The sequence below is a fragment of the Sander lucioperca genome, chromosome 18 (assembly GCF_008315115.2).
Source record: "Sander lucioperca isolate FBNREF2018 chromosome 18, SLUC_FBN_1.2, whole genome shotgun sequence".
NCBI lineage: Eukaryota > Metazoa > Chordata > Actinopteri > Perciformes > Percidae > Sander > Sander lucioperca.
The window spans coordinates 28,891,055-28,911,713 of record NC_050190.1 but is presented as its reverse complement, the minus strand read 5'-3'; positions in this window follow the sequence as shown (position 1 = coordinate 28,911,713).

The window sequence follows — 20,659 nt, the reverse complement described above, 5'->3', positions numbered from 1 at the left end:
GTGTAAATAGGCAACTATTAGCTAACACGCTCACCATACCAAGTTTATAAGGTGGGGTCAATGTGTTTACAGCTTGTTCTGCTTCCCCCTAGTGAACAAGATTTGCTTCTCTTTCTTTCCTTTTTAATCTTGTTTAACCCACATTTTTTCTGGCTTTACATTTCTCTATGTGAGTTTAACTTAACTGATGAACAAGCTGTTTATCATTTTTGCATTGAGTTGATTTCTCTACCCTGATACGGTCTTGCTAGCTTGTGCTAATCTCCCCCTTTTCCTCTGTGTTTACTCTGTTTACACTAGCTGGCTAGCTAGCGCAGACTAGCAGAGTCGTCATTGATTTTTCAACTTTTCTTTACCAAGTCAGATGTAAGCCCTTTGTAATATCCAACATTTTGATTAGTAACTGTAATTGAATTACATATTTTTCTTACTAATACAATTACATTTATTTTGTAATTTAATTACGTAATGCTGTTACATGTAACTAGTTACTCCCCAACACTGTTTATATGAAATCTATAAACTGTATTTTATGTATTTTAATCATTCTATCCTGACATCTTCCAGAGATTTCCTGGTCAGTTTCCTGATAAAGAAATTTACTGGCATTGCATATGCAATCTCCCCCCCTCCCCCCCCCTCGCAAACTCTTTCTATATTCAGCAGCACTGCTTTACAAATACTCAAGTGTAAGGATCCTTTTATTGGCCGAGTTAGCGCCCGCGAAAGCTCTTAACTACTGTAATGTTCATTCTGACCAGCCGTGTAATTACACTGCCTGTCACCACACAAATCACAGCACACCAGTCATCTGCTGACTTCAATTAGCAGGCCCCCCCAGCACCCCCACTCGGCTGCCTTGAAACCACAGAGGAGCCTTAAATCTGAGGAGCTATAGTCCGGGTCAAAGCCGAGCGCTGCCAGTGTTCAGTGATCTCCGAGGTGGAAGAGGTGATCGTAAAGCCCCTGACAACCCTGAGCTCAGCCGCCCTCCAGGGGACAAGACCTGCACTGTAAAAATGATCACGGTACTGCTAACCTCTTGAATATCCCTTAAACTATGGAGAACCTGTCTGTCTTTTTGTTCCCTAATATATTATAATTCACTAAAATGTATCTATTAATTGAATCAACCCTAAATCTGAATACCAGTTCCTTAAATATAATTTCCATTTGCTCCTGAAAATATTTCAAACCCTTAATGTCAATCAAAATACCAACTTTAAATGATGTTTGGCCACTACAGCAAACACTTTGATTAAGGTCAAGGTGTTAGCGGAGTTTCCAGCTGTGAACAAAGGCTTCACTCTAGATACTGTAATAAATCTATAGGTTTAATGCAGGGGTCTGCAACCTGCGGCTCCTTATAGCCCCTCTCCAGTGGCTCCCTGTGGCTTTGGCGAAAAGTTATATGGAAATAAATATGCTCATTTAGACCTGTAAGCAATTTTGATTGGCTAATTTAGAGGTACATAGACTGCGTTAACCTAATTATTATTATTTTTAAATTATTTGTTTTACAGCTCCAGACAGATTTCTTAAAATTTTTGGGGGGATAGCAAAGGTTTTGGGGGATTGTAAAGATTGCTGAATTGTGTATTTTCAGTCTGGGGGCGTGAATCACAGCTGTAGCAAATCTAAACATTCAGCTTATCATTGGGGGACAAAACATTGCACTGTGGTAGGTGATTGAATCAAACTGCTGAATGTTTTATCAGGTTTCTACAAAGTGTAAATGTTCCACTCACCGTTAACGATGCAGATAAGAGGGCATCCTCCTTGGGAATTATAACTTGTTTCTCTCCTCAACTTTTTATACACAGGCTTTGGCTTGAAGTGTCAAATTAATTCAGTTTATCTAAGAAAGGGACAGTGCAAATTAATAAAACGTATGATTATGTGTGGGTTAAAAATGCCAGAATTAGCCAAAAGGCTATTTTTACATCTGTAGTTCCCCTGGCCTCGATATTAAATAAAAGCCATTTTAAAATACAAATAACCAAGAAAGAAAGACAACAAAAGCAGAGCAGAACGTAGCACAAAACAAGACACAGCACAGAAGCAAAAAGATTAGCAACAAATCAAAGAACTTGATGTTTTTGAATGTTTAATTCAGAGTTAAGGCAGAGTTTAAGCCACACAAACCTCGAAGTGCTCCAACTGACAGGTGCATAAAATTGTCTAAAATATAAACAATATCTAGCCCTCAACTACAGAAGAGGATTATGGCCACATGTGTGTCTGAATTCTGACTTCTTTTTTTTTACTTAACCCCCCCCCCCTTCAGAATTCAGATTTATTTTTCATTTAACTCAGAATTCTAAGTTTAAACTCAGAACTCAAATACATGTTTCACATTTGGCCCTAATGGTCTTCCGTACTCAACTATCACACACTTTGCAACTCTGATGTCTGCTGGGGGGGATAGTAAAAGGCATTCTGGGAATTGTAGGAAAGTATTAACAGAGCAGATGCAGATGAAGCAGATGGAAGAAAACAGTGTTACAGTAAAATTCCTGGACTGCAGCAGTTAAAATGACAAACTGATGGTTTGTGACAGCGGCAGTGAATAAGGAGGTGACTTGGATCCACCATGCTACTTTGTGGTTTTAAAGAACGACTTCTATTCTGGAGGTCTGTAAGCCTTGTCTCGCCCTGCTAGGGGGGTATAATGTTTGCTGTGGTGGGCTCATGCCAAGGCAAACACACATAAATAATGTAGATGAAGTATACCTATCAAAAGCCATGTCCGCCTCACCCACCCTGCACGGTGTGCACCGCAGACTGCGGCAATTGTGGTTTTTCAATTGGTTGGTGATGGAGAGCGGGGTGAGCGTATACTGGGATGAAGTTCCTGACCACTTATTACTGCCTCAGGGTGAAGCTGAGGCTGCAGGCCCAGGGGACAGGGTGTGGTTTTGGGCCTGCAGGGTTATAGGGGGAGTACGGAATAAGAAGAGAGTGAACGACAGCGAAGGGAAAGTAAGATACTTGTTAGTCTCGCATTGCCAGAACTTCCACAGCGCTGCGAAGGAGGGTCTGGCTAGTCCACCCAGCATTCCGGGATGGGAGAAAAACGTGCTCTGGTTTATTGGCATTTCTTTAAACCAATCACAATCGTCATGGGCATCTCTAAGCGCCAGGCAGAGCAACGGTGCCTCTGCAAAATAGCCTCGGGAAGGAACTTGTTGTGGTGGAACATGTGAACATTCAAAAGTAGTTTTAGTCGTGCAACAGAAAACTCAGATTGGACAGATAGTCTAGCTAGCTGTCTGGATTTACCCTGCAGAGATCTGAGGAGCAGTTAACCATAGTCCTCAGGAATCAGCCGGAGGTTAGAACGCCAACACAAAGAAAGAGGAAGGTAACGGACATCCGGCCGAAAATAAGGGACATCTGGCGGAATTTCCAGCGGGCATCTGAACAATCCTGGAAATGAAACGTAGTCAATATAGACACATTTTGAACCAATCAGCTGTTAGATCAGCTGGGTGTTGCAGTCAGTGGAGAGCAACTGTGGCGAATGGCTCTAAAAGAACGCCTTCATTTCGTGAGGTTATCGTTGCCCATGCGTGCATGACATCAGAGCAAATCGGGATCAAGTCATGCATCAGGCGGCGATCGCTGGTGATCGATTATGCGCAGTGCCGGCTTATCTTGAACCAGCCTATTGGCTTCAAAGCCCAGCACACTTCCTGGGGGCCTGCTTTTAACCCCACTGACCATAAGGACATGTCAATGATAAACTGTAGTGTTCCTTTAATGTGCCAGCACAAAATATCTAACTAAATGAAGAGAATCAGTTGGTACCACTATCTACCTTTATAACTGTATCAATAATCTAACAAATTAATAGAAACAAGGCTTTACAAAATGTAAATGCGCAATCACGTGATTTGCAGGATCATCTGATTAATGTTGTGATGGTGAATAGAGGAATCTAGCTACATTACTGGTAAAGGGTGGAATCTACCCCATAATCAATATTTTTTTTACCAGTGATTCATCTAAATATGTTATGTTTATACGTTCACGTCGACGGCAACTACATCATATCCGTTTCTCTGACCAAAAGCAGAAAATGCAGGAAATCCGTGTTATGTTCTACAGTACAAATGAAATAAATGTCAGACTGACTGACATTCTTCTTAGAAAACAATTAGTTTGCAGAAATGTCTCACGATATATTGTCTCTAGAAGTGTATTATTCAACTTTTGTTTTGCTAAAGAAAGAAAAGCATTTTGCAGTACTCAGTACTATAAAATGGCCATCTATCATGAAAGAATCAAATCGGGACAAAAGCATATGGTCCCAGCCCTAATGGCTAGGCTCTCAACTTTATGTTTGGGTGTTTTGGGGGGAGGGTGGATGGTGGATGGGGGAGTTGTAGGTGTACATGCCCTGCTGACCTGCACTGGAATGTTTGCCCCCAAGTTCAATCCCACCCGCAGGGGATTTCTGGGTTTTTTAGCTGCTGCTCACCTCTGTCGCCGACACTATCCAGAAAACCTTCACCACAGCACCACCTGAAACTTCCAGCAGGCAGCCAGCATATTTATATCACCCTACAATGTCAACCCATCCTCCCCCACTTGCCTCTCCACCCAATAGGCATGGGCTCACAGTAGATCGCTTGTTTTTGACCCCGGAGTGCCCCTCCTTGTCCTCCTCCACTCTGTCTCCTAGTTGCTGAGAGCGAGAGGTAAATAAAACAATGTGTGGATTAATGATCAAGTGATTTGAAGGGCTGTGTTCTTCCAAGAGCCAGAGCAAACCACTCTTTATTTACCCAAAGGATAAATCAAAATTATGAGCCGTATCAACAATAGAAGTGCACTCCCCAGAGGACAAAATAAATAATAGATCATCAGTGGGAAAGAGTATGCTATGAATTACACAAAGTCCCTTCTGTCTAGTTATCTGATAATAGCCTCTCCTTTACACGCAACAATATGACAAACTGATTAATCCTGCTTTTCTGTTAAACACTCCGAAATGAGGAAATCCGCTGTGGATTATGTCACATGGGAAGAGAGGTTGGGAGAAATAAAAATCACACCGTAGTTTCTCTAACTTGATGATATGATCTTGGCCAGTAAACAGCAAATCTACTTTGATCAGGTTTGACAGAGAAAAATCTTAACTCAACGTCGATTTACTAACTTTTCATTTTGTGGCTTTTAATCACGTCTAATGGCTTCCCTGAGCCCAGACATTGCAATAACGATTTATCAAAGGACATTGGCCCCAAGTATGTTACAAGTATTACATTTTAAGTCACCCCGCAAGTCCAACAAGTCTCCAAGTGAAGTCCTACTCCTCAAATGTGTCATTTGTTTGTCTTAGTTGTATATTCCTAGCCTGACAAGCCAGACCCACATCAAGATGTTTGGTCTGGGAACTCACCATTGGCAGGGCTCAATCCGAGGGGCGGGATAAACAGTTGTCTTTCAAATTCCCTCTGCACGCAATAGGATAGCGCTACAACCAACCAGAGCAACGAAGAAGGTAGTGGAGATAGTTGATAGATTCAACTTTTGCCGTATCCGGTCAGCAAAACCCATCTTCCTTTTTTAAGAATGACTTCAGTGCCGTTCTTTGTTCTTTTCTCAAAGAAAAGCTTAACTCCAAGTCTTCCAGAGTTGCGGCCAAAGCCGATTTGAAAGACCGCTGTTCCCAGCAGCAGCAGCCATAAGCCCACCCACTGACTCCATACACGATGTGATTGGTCCGGCCAGAGTTTGGTTTTTCCAGCTCACAAGCCAACGGAGAGTTGCTAGACCTCCTGGCTGCAAATTACATTTGCTGCTGCTAGGGTGCGTCTAGATTCCTAGGCTAGTATATTCCAAGTCTGTTGTCAGGAAGATAAATAGTTAATACGCCTGAATTGGACCAAAAATGATGCCAGTACCCTAGTATACATCCATGACGTTTCACTTCCGGGATTGTTCAGGTGCCGCCAGAAATTCCGCCGGATGTCTTTCATTTCGGCCGGATGTTTGTTACCTTCCGCTTTCTTTGTGTTTGAATTCTAAACTCCGGTGAGTTAACAATTCACAATTGTCAGATTGACAGCACTCTAGACACATATGCACAACCCCTCCCTCCCTCCTTCCCCCAGCATGGACTGAGGTCTAACTTAATAATTGAACAATGGCTGTAACCCTATTACTTCAAAACTCTAACATTGACTGTTGACTTGTGTCTATCCTACTGTCTACTTCATTCCCTTATAATGCCCATATTTAAGGCTTAATGCTTATAATGCCCATATTTAATGCTGTCTTTTTTAAACTTTATCCTTGCACTGCTATAGTTTTTATATTACCATGTTTACATTATTCTCTTATATTGTCCATATTTTATTTAATTTAATGCTGGTGTCTACACTTTATCCTTGCATTATTGGACCTATTTGCACTACCACCATGACATACACCCTCATACTGAATCACAGGGTCAGTTTCTGCCCTGTCACTGTAAGCGTCTCATGCTTATACATCTCTTAGTACATTCATGTGGATTTTTTATTTTATAATCCTGTTTATGATGTATGTGTATGTTGTGTGTGATGTCTGTAAGCTACTGGGACCTTGAATTTCCCCTTGGGGATCAATAAAGTATCTATCTATCTATCTATCTATCTATCTATCTATCTATCTATCTATCTAGACCAATTGATTGGAGTGGGGGGGCACCAGGGGGCCAATCATATTTCAACTGGGGTAGTTACATGGACAAAGTGCTTTTTTTATCTGCTGAAACCAATAAATATTCTATGCAGACAAGGGATCTAAAGGCATTCGTTTAGCACTCACCCATTTGAAAAGTGTGGCGTTTTTTAGGTTTATGCTCAGCCATGTATTGAAAAAAAGTAGAATTATAATCAGTTCCTAAAAACACAAAAAGGTGTCTCTTCCGCTTCTCTAATAAAGGAAAAATAACTTAAAATATATTAAAATGAAATATCTATAGGTAGGAAATAAAACAAAAGAAAGTGTGTGTGTGTGTGTGTGTGTGTGTGTGTGTGTCCGTGTGTGTGTGTGTGTGTCCATCCATCCCCTGGTCAAACATAAAAACAGCTATAGTCCTTTGCAGCGGCCTGGGTTTGAAACCGACCCGAGACCCTTTGCTGGATGTCATTCCCCCCCCAATTTCCTGTCTCTCTCCAGTTGCTCTAATGAAAGAAAAATACTTAAAAATAACTTTTAAAAAACCACTATCGCTTAAAATAAATATCATAATGAATCAATGATGTGATCGATGAGAAATGTGTGTAGTTGTCGGGGTCCTAGAAGGACTTGGGAAAGCCCTGCTGTGGCTTTTTTCTCTCTTTATTTTGATGCCACAGCTGTTGCTTTGGTGTCCTTATTTCCTGGAAAGTAGTTATTGCATTTCTTTTCTTTCTTCTCTGTAAGAGTTGCTCTCTACGGCAACAAAGGGGAAAAATGCATTCCCCTGCATGACTCTCCCAGAGAAATAATCATTGTATCTGTCTGGGACACTCCTGTCAAAACTCCCATATATATATATATAAAACATCTGATGAGTATAGGACTTCCATGACTATATGCCTGTGTCAAAGAGAAAGGCTTGTACTTGTGGATTCCCTATATTTAGTGTTGAGGGCAGTGCTCCGTGTTCCCTATCTTTCAACATGTATGTCCCGTACAGCTTCCCCTGGAGCTGCTGCTTCACCCAGGAACAGCTGCATCTGCTTACGCCTGACATACAGGGAGTCGATCCTAATTGACTGTTGCATTAGATTTGCTTGTCAGGCTGCCAACTCCTGCTTTAAAACAGCTAGCGGGGCTGTTGTTTGCCACGGAGGAGGAGAGGCCACTGTGAACGCAGACGGAGACATGCAAGCCAAGTCATGGGTGGAAGTGTGGAAGCTTTTGCAGAAATGTGTGCGTCTACTCAGGCTGCTTCTGCCCTCTTGTGGACTTAAGATGCAATACAGAACAGGAATTTATCTGAGTTTAGTTTTGGTTGAGTTTATTGGTTTACACATATTCAAATACAACAGATTGATATACACACAATCAATAAAAGATGTAATGGAGAGATGCTAAAAAACAAAAAACTCAGAGGGGCTTAATCTGGGCACTCTTCAATGCATAATCCAATTAACATAGAAAAAATCTAAAATACTAAAAAGAGAAAAAAAACTAAAATTACACACAATATCAAATCAACAGAATAAATACAAAAGGTAAAATATTAAGAGTTACATGGGTTGTTTACAAAGACATTCCATTGGGATAACATTGCACAGAAATTTGACCTGTTTTCAAAATGTCTATATCAGAAATATGGGTCTCTTTTTAACTACCCAATTTTAATTACCCAAAAATAACATGGATGATTCTATACAACGCACTTCGCAAGTACAACAAATGATCGGATCTCTATTTTCATTGAATTTTGGGTGTTTTATTCAAATTTTTTTGCATTTGAAAAAAAAAAAAAATAAATGTTACCAAACAGTGTCCCTACTGAACGTTGACATATACCCTTTTGGGATTATCCTTCCTTTACTATTAGTCTAAATAATTCATTAATTCTGCTTTTATAACTCAATAATAAGGTATAATTTCCTATAAAGGATATTGACCATGAATTCCAAAAATAAGTGTAAAACTAGTGATAACTGGGTGGGTGGGTTAGTGGTGTTTACACCAATGCGTTAAACGTCAAAAAAGGCACCAAAAACATTGAAAAAAAAGCACAAAAGTGTCGAAAAAAAACAGACAAATTTGTTGATTTTCAGTTTTGACCTGGGAGGACGACAAGTGCATGGTCCAATGGAAATGGATAGTCTATATCCTCGACGTTCCGCTTCTGGGATTGCTCCGTTGCCGCCAGAAAATCCGCTGGGTTTCACTAATTTGGGCCGGATATCCGTTACCTTCCGCTTCCTTTGTGTTGGCATTTTAAACTCTGGTGGATTTGTGAGGACTATGGTTAACTGCTCCTCAGATCTCTGCAGGGTAAATCCAGACAGCTAGTTAGACTATCTGTCCAATCTGAGTTTTCTGTTGGACGACTAAAACTACTTCCAAAACAAGATCCTTCCCGAGGCAGAGGCACCGTTGCTCCGTCCGGATTAGCGCCGCCCAAGACGATTGTGATTGGTTTAAAGAAATGGCAATAAACCAGAGCACGTTTTTCTCCCATCCCGGAAGCTGTGTGGACTAACCAGACCCTCCTCCAGCACGCTTTGGAGAAGGGTCTGGCAAAGTGAGACTAAATGGAAACAACACATGGTTTAGAGTTCAGAGTTTATTATAGAATGAAGGAAGTATCTTGTTTAGAGATCTGTAGGCTATACAAATAAAGCAATCTGTAGTTGACTGACTTGGTAAATAGTGAGGATGCCTGATCTTAAAAAACAGAAGTTGAGAAGAATGCAGTTTGTGGATAGTACTAACCAGTCCCGTTTTCTCTTCTAGCTATGTTAATTTTTGCATATTTGTGATTCTAAGAAGATACATCAAGGGAAGTTATTTAAACATCTCTTTCCTGAAACATTTTTAATATTTACACAAGCCTATTCACATCACCTATATGGGTTAGAAGCAGAATGTTTGTTATTTGGGTGAACTGACCCTTTAAGGTACTTTTCAGAACACCCACAAAGAGACACAAAATGTATGGGGAAATTGCATTTTGTTTTTTTTTTTTTTATTGAAAAACGTCACATTTTCTTGAGGGAGGACCCCCAACTAATTGTTGAAACTTTCTGAAACAACAGCCTGTCACTCAGGTGCCCTTTTTTCATTCTTACAACTTTCATCACCTGTCTTGTGTGTGCTGCTATTCCCATTTAAATGATTATTGCATTTCACCCATTTCTTTTCAACCCTACCTTCAAGTGGGGCCAATCAGAACAGGAATAAACATTTTTCGCCTTCAGACGTGGCTTCGTACAATCTAGTTGTTTCAACCAGTGGGGCTAAAAGAAGTTTGTTGCAGTGCTACGCCCCTAAACGTCAATGATTCGATTCATCAGTCAAGAAGCCCCGCTTCGAATCTCATTTTGTCAGTGAAATAATAACACTTTTTTTTGTCTACACTGAGCAAGCGAGATAACAGCATGGCAGTCTATAAACTTCGAGAAAAACACTTCTTATTTCTCTGACTGTGTGGGAATCGGGATGTTGTCAGAGATGATGAACAAAGGCATTACAACGTTTTTAGGCCTCACATCCAGCGAGGCAAAAAGCCCACAACAAATAAATAAGAGTTATCATTCTCCAACCTCTGATGAGTAAAAGACTGTTTCTGAAATAAAGGATGCGACACTGTGGGGATACGACAGGCTGTCCAAAAAGCAAGCCCCATTCTCTTCATTAGGGTGCAATTTGTGAAAAAAGCAGAGGGGGAGAACAAAACATGCAAGAATTACATCCACCTTCCAACACCATGGATATAGAGCCACTCGGCCAGCCATGCCAAAACACTTATTTTTGAACTTCAATAGCCGATGGAAAATAATCTTGAAATGAAATAGCACAATGTGGTGTCAACATAAAACACAGCGCTTTCAAGCCAGGAGTTTACTATGGGGCGAAAACAAAATACTTTTACCCAAGAAACGCTCATTCGTTCCTCGGGAGTGTTTTAACTACAATCTTTTGTGTTTAGTCATCGCCGCATGACGCTTACTTTTTCTGGCTTAACTCATCTACCATGTTATCCTGTAAGGACCATCATCTGGCGGTGCCTGTAGCCGGCTCACAGTCACCTATTGTCTGTGAGCCGTTGGTTAAAAGTTCTCTGGGCGAGACACATCTGCATTCCCGAACAAAGGAAACTCTGACGCACAGAAGGTTTAGCTTAAGCCATAACTATAGAGTAGTTAAAGGTCATGAGTCTCGAACAAAGTACATTGAGTAATAATAAAAAATGAAACAGGAACAGAATGTGCCGCTTCACGTGAGAGCAAATGAGGACGAGACATAATACAGTGGTGTGTGTTGTGAGAAGATAACAGTCCATGTGCTGGAGAAGAGGGGGCCCAAGAATAAAAGATATGGGGAAGAATAGATCGGGGCTCACAAGGTCTAACAGTCTAGAGATACATGGACCGGCTCCGGCTTTTTGTCTGTTGCTAGGGAACCTTAGTCTCTGCGTGCTTTGTGATCCCACAGATCTGTGTATTGTAACACCGATGCTTGACTGATTAAACAAATGTATTTGACTTCATCTTATCGTCTTATTTGGCTCTTGCTTAGGATCAATGTAATACTAATTTAACAAATGCGCGAGGATATATAGGTTGGTTATTGGATTCAGACACAATGTCACGAAAAGAGGGGACACAGAGGAGGAAATCCCCCACAGCAGCTAAACAACTGCCGCTAGTAGCCGGCGTCTCGGAGCTCTGTAGCGGCCAATAGTGCGTTCCATTTACCTCAGAACTTGGAACCTGAAGCTGGGAATGACGTCACACCCGAGTTATTACATTTTGTAATCCCTGTGTACCGGGGATACAAATAATTCAGCAGAGGCAGGGATATGTAGACCAGGAAGGTGGAAATCCCATGCACCGCACCCTGCTCTTATAGCCTATATGATAATCACACAGTCTTTTCCCAATAACTATGTGCATGACTCGAGTTTCAGGTTGCTTTGTTGGTTTTCCAGGCAGATGACATGATATCTACAAAGTCTGGTGTTGCTTCACCCGTTCTCCCCCCCGCTCTTAGCCTACATGTATACAGACTGTGAACAGCTATCAGAGCTGTGGCTCCCTGAGGCCTCCCGGCTCCACATCCTCTCCTTCACCCCATCTAAGTCAGTCTTGACAGACAGCAGGTTTACAGGGCTAGTCAGGCATTAAAAGATTTGATCCTTACTGGAAGAAGAAGGGATTTTGGGGGGGACGAGGAGGCTGCAGGTCCGCGGAGGGCGTGCACGTACCAAGCCAAGAATCCTCGCTAACTTTGCAGTCATGGTCAAGGAAAGGTTTATGCTCTTATGTGTGATTTAGGGCTGTGGGAGTGTGTTGTCCTGTGCTTTTATACATTTCAGCACTGCATATCTTTACCGCTTTAACATGAAAACATGAAGAAAATTAGACCAGGGACAGTTGAAGTATTTATAGCAATGTCTTCATTACTATAATTCCCTATACGTTTGCAATAGCTACAGTAAACAGGGCACACTCATTACGGGGAAAACATTACATTGATTATAAAAAGTTTTTTGACACACAAAATTACAAAACATCCTTTCTCGAAATATTATATTGACCTGAGAGTTAAAGCTGCACTATTAGGACTTTCCTCCCTGAAAACACCAATAAGTTGTTTGTTCAAGCAGCAATTACCACTCATAGTTACGTTTACAGTGGTGGTGCCATCTAGTGGCCGTAGTAGTTATGACAGGAGCAAAGCAGGAAGTAAGGTGACGAAGTATAAGAGCAGTAAATTCGTATTACGTAAAGAGGCAGGTTGGGGTGGTGTATGGCTAGTGATGGCCAAATGAAGCCTCATGAAGCTTCGTGAACAATTTTCTTTATTTTCTGAGCTCACTAGATGGCGCTCTTGGTTTAAAGAAAGGAATGGCAATTCAGTGTGCTTTTAGTATCGCATTGCCAGACCTTCCTCCACAGCCCTGCGGAGGAGGGTCTGGCTAGTCCGTGCAGTCCACATCATGCACGACTAAAACAACTTTTGAACGTACACATGTTCCAACAAAACAAGTTCCTTCCCGAGGCTTTTTTGCAGAGACACCATGGCTCTGTCCCGTGCTTAGTGCCGCCCAAGACGATTGTGATTGGTTTAAAGAAATGCCAATAAACCAGTTTTTCTCCCATCCCGGAATGCTGTGTGGACTAGCCAAAGCCTCCTCCGCAGCGCTGTGGAGGAAGGTCTAGCAATGCCAGACTAGGAAGCTGAGAACCAGAGTGTGCCATATTGTCTCCAGCATGTGAACTGAGGCAACATTCATCCAAACACTTCTTTGATGTTTCCTAAACTATGAAATTCACGTGAAAAGGCCGCTAACACACAAGTATAAATATTTGACTTTGCTTTTCAGGTGAGTCGGGTAAAGCAGCGGCGGGCTGGATGTAAAGATGGATGACAGGATAAAAGGGTAGCTGAGTGAGGCGGGAGAGGTTCACAGAAACCGATATAACCTGTGATTACAATCCTCTGCAGTGACCCCAGAAAGACTGCGGTGTTGGCAGCAGCTCCACTGTCTAATCTCCAGCTGCTAAGTGAGTAATTGGAAGTGAGGGCTTATGTATTTTTGTAATGAGCTGACAGCATATTTCCACTCCTTGCCCGAAAGGTTCGCCTAATCAACATGGTCACGCTGTTTCTCTGTTAGTGACAGCTCTAGCCACAATGGCCGTGACAAAACAAAACGTCAAGCAGTGGACGTGTGTGTGTGTGTGTGTGTGTGTTTTGGGTGGGCTTCAACTGCTCCCCCAGCGCTGCATCAACGTCACTCCTTCAGTCTGCAACCTTCAACAAGGAGCCAAGTTTGCTTGCTTTTTGCTGAAAAGCCTTCTTGTCCCCGCTTTGATCGATGATTTACACGGATGTGGCATGCGTGTGAATGCAACCTTTATGTGTCACACCATGCAAGTCCCGAGCCACACGCACACACGCATGCACGCACACACATTGACCTTTCATTCACTTGTGGTGACAGTAACAGCAGTTACAGATGTGTTTTCAGAATGCCTACCGTGATTGTTTAACAGAAGCAAGTAACCACATGTGCACGGTGCATGATGGGAATAATGGTAGTGTAGACAGGGGTCTGTCACTCCATTAATCATCTCCTCAGCTGGATTGGGACCTCTTAAACTCTGCTGCCCTGCTCTCCAAGTTAAAGACGCTTAGGTTGAGACATTACATTTTTAAATCTGGTTGCAGAGAATGCATTGATAAAGACAGCTGGCTACCAAATATAACAGAAGTGCTGTCAACAACAAGTCATTTACCATTATATACACAAATTCAGAAATGAAACGCTGTATTTTATACAGCGTCAAACCAACAAAAACACACTGACGCTGTTAAAAATCTAAGAAAACGTTAAAGTTTCTTTTTGATGTTAAATCAATTTGAGAAATTTGTTTCTCATCAGATGGGAAACTTTTCTCGTGAGCACATGAAATTATGTTGTCTTCACGAGAAACCAGTCTATGGCTAGCAAAATGATGCTAACAAAGTACTGCTAACATTATGTGGCTAAAGTTAATATTTCACATTCACATCATGAACTCGGTTAACAGTTACCTAGTCTCACATAGCCAGACCTTCCTCCACAGCGCTGCGGAGGAGGGTTGGGCTAGCTCACACAGCATTCAGGGATGGGAGTAAAACATGCTGTGGCTTATTGGCATTTCTTTAAACCAATCACAATCGTCTTGGGCGGTGCTAAGCGCCGAACTCAATGGTCGGTGCCTCTGCAAACGAGCCTCGTGAAGGAACTTGTTTTGGTGGAACATGTGTACGTTCAAAGGTTGTTTTAGTCGTGTAACAGAAAACTCAGATTGGACAGATAGTCTAGCTAGCTGTCTGGATTTACCCTGCAGAGATCTGAGGAGCAGTTAACCATAGTCCTCATAAATCCACAGGAGGTTAGAACGCCAACACAAAGAAAGAGGAAGGTAACGGACATCCAGCTGAAAATGAGGGACATCCAGCGGAATTTCCGGCAGCAACTGAGCAATCCTGGAAGTGGAACGTCGTCTATATAGACTAACAGTTACCTTATAATCTTTACGTTTGTTGAAGACACTATCAGGTACATTTCGTTCGTTTCCAGGAAGATAAATAACTCCTCCTCGGCAGCCATTCTGACTGGTACTCAGATTGATTTCTCGTGAGCACAAGATACTTTTCTCGTGCTCACGAGAAAGATACTCGGGCGCACCAGAAAAATAAACTACCCCGTGTCCATGGCTCAATAGTACAGATACATGATAATTAATAAACTAAAAAAAGTCAGACTCCAGAATCAAGAAAATCTGTTCCTGTTTAAAAGTGCCTTGTCATATTGGGAGTCATCAATTGAATCTAGTCTCTAACACATTTTACAATGAGATGACTCTAAATCCATCTCTTTTTTAAAAGATGTGAAAAGAAGCCAAAGCGTGAGCTAATTGTTCTTGTTTCCAATTCAAATAAACATGAATCATTTAAATAAATATAATTTAAATAGAAGTGAAATGATGTCCTTGTTGTTCAAGACGCAACATGTTGCAAGAACATTCCTGACCCAAATCATTCTGTAACTGTAAAGAGATGCACTATGTAGGCAAAATGCCAATCATTCACCTCCTAATATGAATCAAATCAAATACAGTTGTTTTCACAGCTGTTGGTTTTGACTCATTGAGTGTGTGTGTGTGTGTGTGTGTGTGTGTCAACTCCACTGATCATCATCACACATGCATGTTGTGAGAACAAGTTTTGTTCCAACACAAAAGACTCATGACAGTTCAGTTAGGCCCAATCCCAAAGTCCGGACTCACAGACTCACGGACTTTGGTGCGCGTTCTCACGAAATTCGTAAGGGCTTAGGGTTGTTCCAAATGTCGAATTTCAAAGGGCGTGATGGTTTGAGTACACACTTACCGAGCCCTTTCCATGAGTCTGCATCGATGCAGACTTCACCAAAGGGAATTACCCACAGTTCAAAGTGTTGTGACGTTTACCGCGGAGACCATAGGGAAATCCAGAAATTACAACGGCCAACAACAGCACGACACACGACCACTGAACGGAACATTTAGACAAACGCCAGCAGCAACCAACAACACGTTTTAACATGGATCAAACCAATCCAAATGACAACAGTGTGAATCCTCCAAAGAAAAGTAAATATTAATGTGCCTTGGCAATGTGGAAAGCAACAAACTTAAAATGAAAATTCCCAAACCGGCAAGTGTCAGCAACATTTTTGTTATTAAACGTCGCCAAGGTAACATGTGATCTCGTGAAGTGCTGTCCCAATCCCATTTCTACCTATCTGAGCCCATGTGGCCTCACACATTCACTCACTTAGCACCTGAGATCAATTAAGTCTGTGAGTCTTTAGTCCTTAGTCCTCAGGACTCACTTTGGGATTGGGCCTTAGTGTGTCCATTTTAGCTTTGGCATCACACGTGTTTTACTTGCACTTGCACATTGTGCCTGCACACAATCTGTCTTTTTATATTCTTCTGCATCCTTCTGAACCGTTTCATCAGCATCTGTGTCTCTGTACTACGTATTCTACGTTTGTATCCTGGTGATGTCATCAGGGTTAGTTGAGAGGTAGTCTATATCCTTGATGTTCCACTTCCGGGATTGCTCCGGTGCTGGAGGAAATTCCGCCGGATGCATGTATTTTCCGTTTCCTTCCGCTTTCTTTGTGTTGGAATTTTAAATTCGGTGGATTTGTGAGGACTATGGTTAACTGCTCCTCAGATCTCTGCAGGGTAAATCCAGACAGCTAGCTAGACTATCTGTCCAATCTGAGTTTTCTCTCGCACGACTATTTTGCAGCGGCTCTGGAGACGATTGTGATTGGTTTAAAGAAATGCCAATAAACCAGAGCGCTTTGGAGGAGGGTCTGGCAAAGCGAGACTAGTTGAGAGTTAAGGCTTTTACTCACCGGGGGTGTGACAAACAAACCACACGAAAATGCAAAATAATCGCCTGCAAAATATTTCGCATCAAAACAATTCATACCAGCAGCGATACCAATTTCCAAGGCAAGGAGATTTTTATTTAAATAGACTCCTGCCCCATCTCCACCTGCGCTGTCTGACCACGGTCGGGAACACTAAGCTACTGTAAGCTATTTGAGTGAATTTAATTCCCTCTGGTAAACAGTTACACAGTGTAGCCATAGACTGTAGCATATGTCTGAGGCTCTTATTGTGAAAAGGTAAAAACAGAGAATGAGGCCTTTGTCAAGTTTGAATGCGAGTAGTAATAAAGGTTTTTTTTGATACAGCCCAGCCTCTCCTGCACAGATTTTGACCATTCATATGTCTGTTTCTTCAAAGTTGCTCGACTTTATTTTAGAATACCACATCGCTGTTGCCTGGGAACCAGACAAATCTGTTAGCTCATGTGAGCTCAACGCCCCTTGGAAATCGATAATGAACTGAGAGGTTCCAGACTAACTCGCTTTTGCGATTTGGTCTGGCGATGTCAGGCTAACAGACGTCACTGTACCCCTTAATTCCATTCTATTTCTTGAGAAATAAGTTGTTCCAATGAAAACTGTTCACATCGAGATCTGTCAGTTATCAAGGAATAACTGGGTCCGGGTCCATTAAAGTGACAACTTTGAATTGCCCAGAAAAAAAAATAAATTTGGACATTTTACAACTGTCCACATTTTTTCTTCTTTTTTCTGGGCATCAAAAGCTCTAGATCATGTGTCAAACTCAAGGCCCGAGGGCCAAATCCGGCCCCTCGCAGATTTTGATCCGGCCCGCAGATCAATTTAGGTTCACAATACATTTTGGCCCACTTTCAAACTTTCAACTTGTCAAATACAAAAGCATGTCAATACAATATACATGTCTGGTCCTTGATGTGATTTTGTTTTTCCAGTGTAGCCCTTAGTGAAGTTGAGTTTGACACCGCTGCTCTAGATAAACTACTAAATGGACCTTGTGGTCTGATTGTTTAGTTAACTTGTTTCCAAAGTCAAGAATTAACTTTGAACAGGGACACTGATGCTGCTGATATTTCTAAAGACAAATCTGGAGAAATAAAACCAAAACTATCTGTATGGATACAGTATATGGCCTACCACTAGAGGAAGTGAGAAAATATGCTATTGTATTATTGTTTTATGTGAGCCGACCTTTAAATCCTGTGCAACAAACAGTGAATTTGCTGCGGTGCTTTCCACCAAAACAACGAATCACTCTCAAGACAACTTTTTAAAAAAAAGTCCCACAAGTGCTTGTGCTCCGTCTGGGCGAGCTGTAAGCTGAGATGTCTGTGATTTCTTGTTGGATAGAGAACGCTAAAAACCAGGAAATAACAGAGCCGAAAGAGGTGAAAAGGCAAGTGATACAAGAAGGGTGCTGTCTTTTAAATCTGTAACTCAAGCTGATGGGGCTATGTGGGAAATCAGCTTTGGCCGAGGGCTTCACGGATTAGACCCTATCTGCTGCGCTCCCTCTAGGCCGATGCACCACCCCCCCCACCCAAACGCAAAAAAAAAACCCGAGCACTGTATCTTCAACGAGGGGATAGGCCGGCACATGAGAGGTCAGCGTGGATTGCTTAAGGAGGTGTTCCATTTAGAAACGCCAAAACAATTTCCCTCTGAACCTGCTGAAAGCCTGTTTTGGAAGCTCTCCTGTGCCACAATGCAGTTCCTGACATGTGACACCGGTGAACCCGCGGTAACCTGCGATGGGAGTAACGTTTTGGTCAGGACCTGCTCTGGGCTCTGGGCGAGCAAGAAGGGACAAAATACACTCCATTGCCACGTGTAGGCGTAGATGGTGCTTTGCAGCAACAGTTTGAGTTTTCTCAGACTTTAAAGAGGTGCACCCGAATGCACTATTAGTTTAACGAGGCGCACGTGAACGCGCCATGGAGTCCCGTCAGGGCCCGCATGATTTACCTTCGTTGTTTGTTTCCATTACTCTCTCACGGGGAATGCAAAATGTGCAAAAAGCAGAAGGATTTTAAAGTTCTGTTTCTCCGTCATCTCCGGCTCCGGCAGTGGCTACCGCTAAGCTAACATTACCCTGTTGAAAGACAACCCACTCATGTTTGTAAAAAACAAGAACTGCGTCTACTTGTGCAACACTGAGGCGTTAAAGAACACAACAGGAGTGTGAGAATTAAAGAAAATGTATGTAGAGTTAAACTTTGGAGCTTAAGGCTTTAAAAAGGTTGCATTCTCTAACACAGAGATCTTCAACAGGGGGTCCGTGACCCCTAGGGGGTCCTCAGAGTTGCTGTAGGGGGGCCAAAATCCAAATCCAAAAAAACCTGGCCTATAGCTAAGGTAGCCATCCACAGATACAGTTAAGCTTAAGAATTAACTGTTCCACATTATAACATTAAAACATGATGTATAAATATATGAATATGTCAACAATTATTATTTCAATAGCTTAGTATTGTATGCAACATAAAAAGGTATGTGTTAAGGCTTTAGGCCGCCCTACATGTTATTGTAAGCCCAATTTAATATGCAATATATATTTTATACTCATATTTTATACAATATATGTAGTAGGGGGTCCCTGCTCCATCTCTTTTTTTTTTCCAACCCCCTCTCTAACAGATTTGTTGTTGAGATGTTTCCTAAAAAAAAAAACCATCCTTAAACACGCGTGATGTTTTAAATATGCAGCAAGTTTTGAACAATGCAGGAGAATAATGGAGAATGCAGGAAATAAAGCGTTTGACAGAGAGGAAGACCCTGAGACCCTGCTGTTATGTGCCCCCCCCCCTCAATATTGAAACCAAACCTACGCCCTTGGTGTCATGAACACCAGAGACCATCCCAGTGCGTGTAACATATTTCCTGGAGTCATTACAATCACAGCCGCTCACTCCGTCTCCCCTCTGTGTGTCCTTGCAGTAATCTGGAGTTTTTCTGCAGCATGGGGCACCAATCCATGCGTGACCATATGTAATATAATCAAAAAGTCAGCGCTGTGTTTTATACAAGCAATCAGAGCCAATCAGTGTGAGCCCAGTGTGTGATGGGAAGGTGGAAAAGGGGGGCTAAGGGGTTGCTGGGGCCCTTGGCCCGAGTGTGTTACTCATCAGTCTCCCAAGCCCGGCGCTCTGTTTGGATTGCTGTGTTTGGATAAAGCAGATTGGTTTGCACTTAACCCTGTAATATATGCAAAACTATTCTCCTGATAATACTCTTTAAGCCTGGCCAGTCACCGCTGTGGCAGATGCCGTAAACGTGGCATGGCTTGAAGAAAAATGGCACATAATAAATTGTGACATGGTCGCCGAGGGGAGCACATATGTCCCAGTAGACACCACCCCCAACTCCCCCACACACACACACCTCAACTCTATGACGTTAACAAGCAGAATATGAAATATGGCATTACAATTTACAGATGCAGGTCAATGGGTCAATTTGAAAGTGTGCATGTACACACAGCAGTACAGCACACTGTGTGTGTGTGTGTGTGTTGTATTTGTTTAAGCTCTTAAAACTATTTAACTTAAAGGAAATGTAATCATTTGCTTTGCTTCTGAGATTGAGATATGAATGTCTGTGTACTAAGTACAGAGCGAGTGCTGGAAGGATATTAGCCAAGTTTAGCATTAGACTGGAAGCAAGGGGAAACGTGCCTGGCTCTTCCCAAAATAAAAAAATAAATAAAAAACGCTCTCCAACCAAAGCCAGAGGGGGGCAAAACGTGTATCTTATCACAACTCTTCTCGCTGTGTTCAGGCACAAACACACAGAGCTCTGAAGCAGACCCGTCGTGTCCACTTGTCTCTTTAAAAAAAAAGATGAGCAGCGCGGCTGCCATGTATTTTTGCCGTAGTTTCAGTTTTCCACCTCCGATCAGCTTCCCTAAATTTGGTCTCATCCAGAGACCAGAGTCCCAGACGGGATTCTTCTGCGTCTGCCTGACAGTCTGAATGAGATACTACCATGACAGCAGAGCTATAACCTAATGCA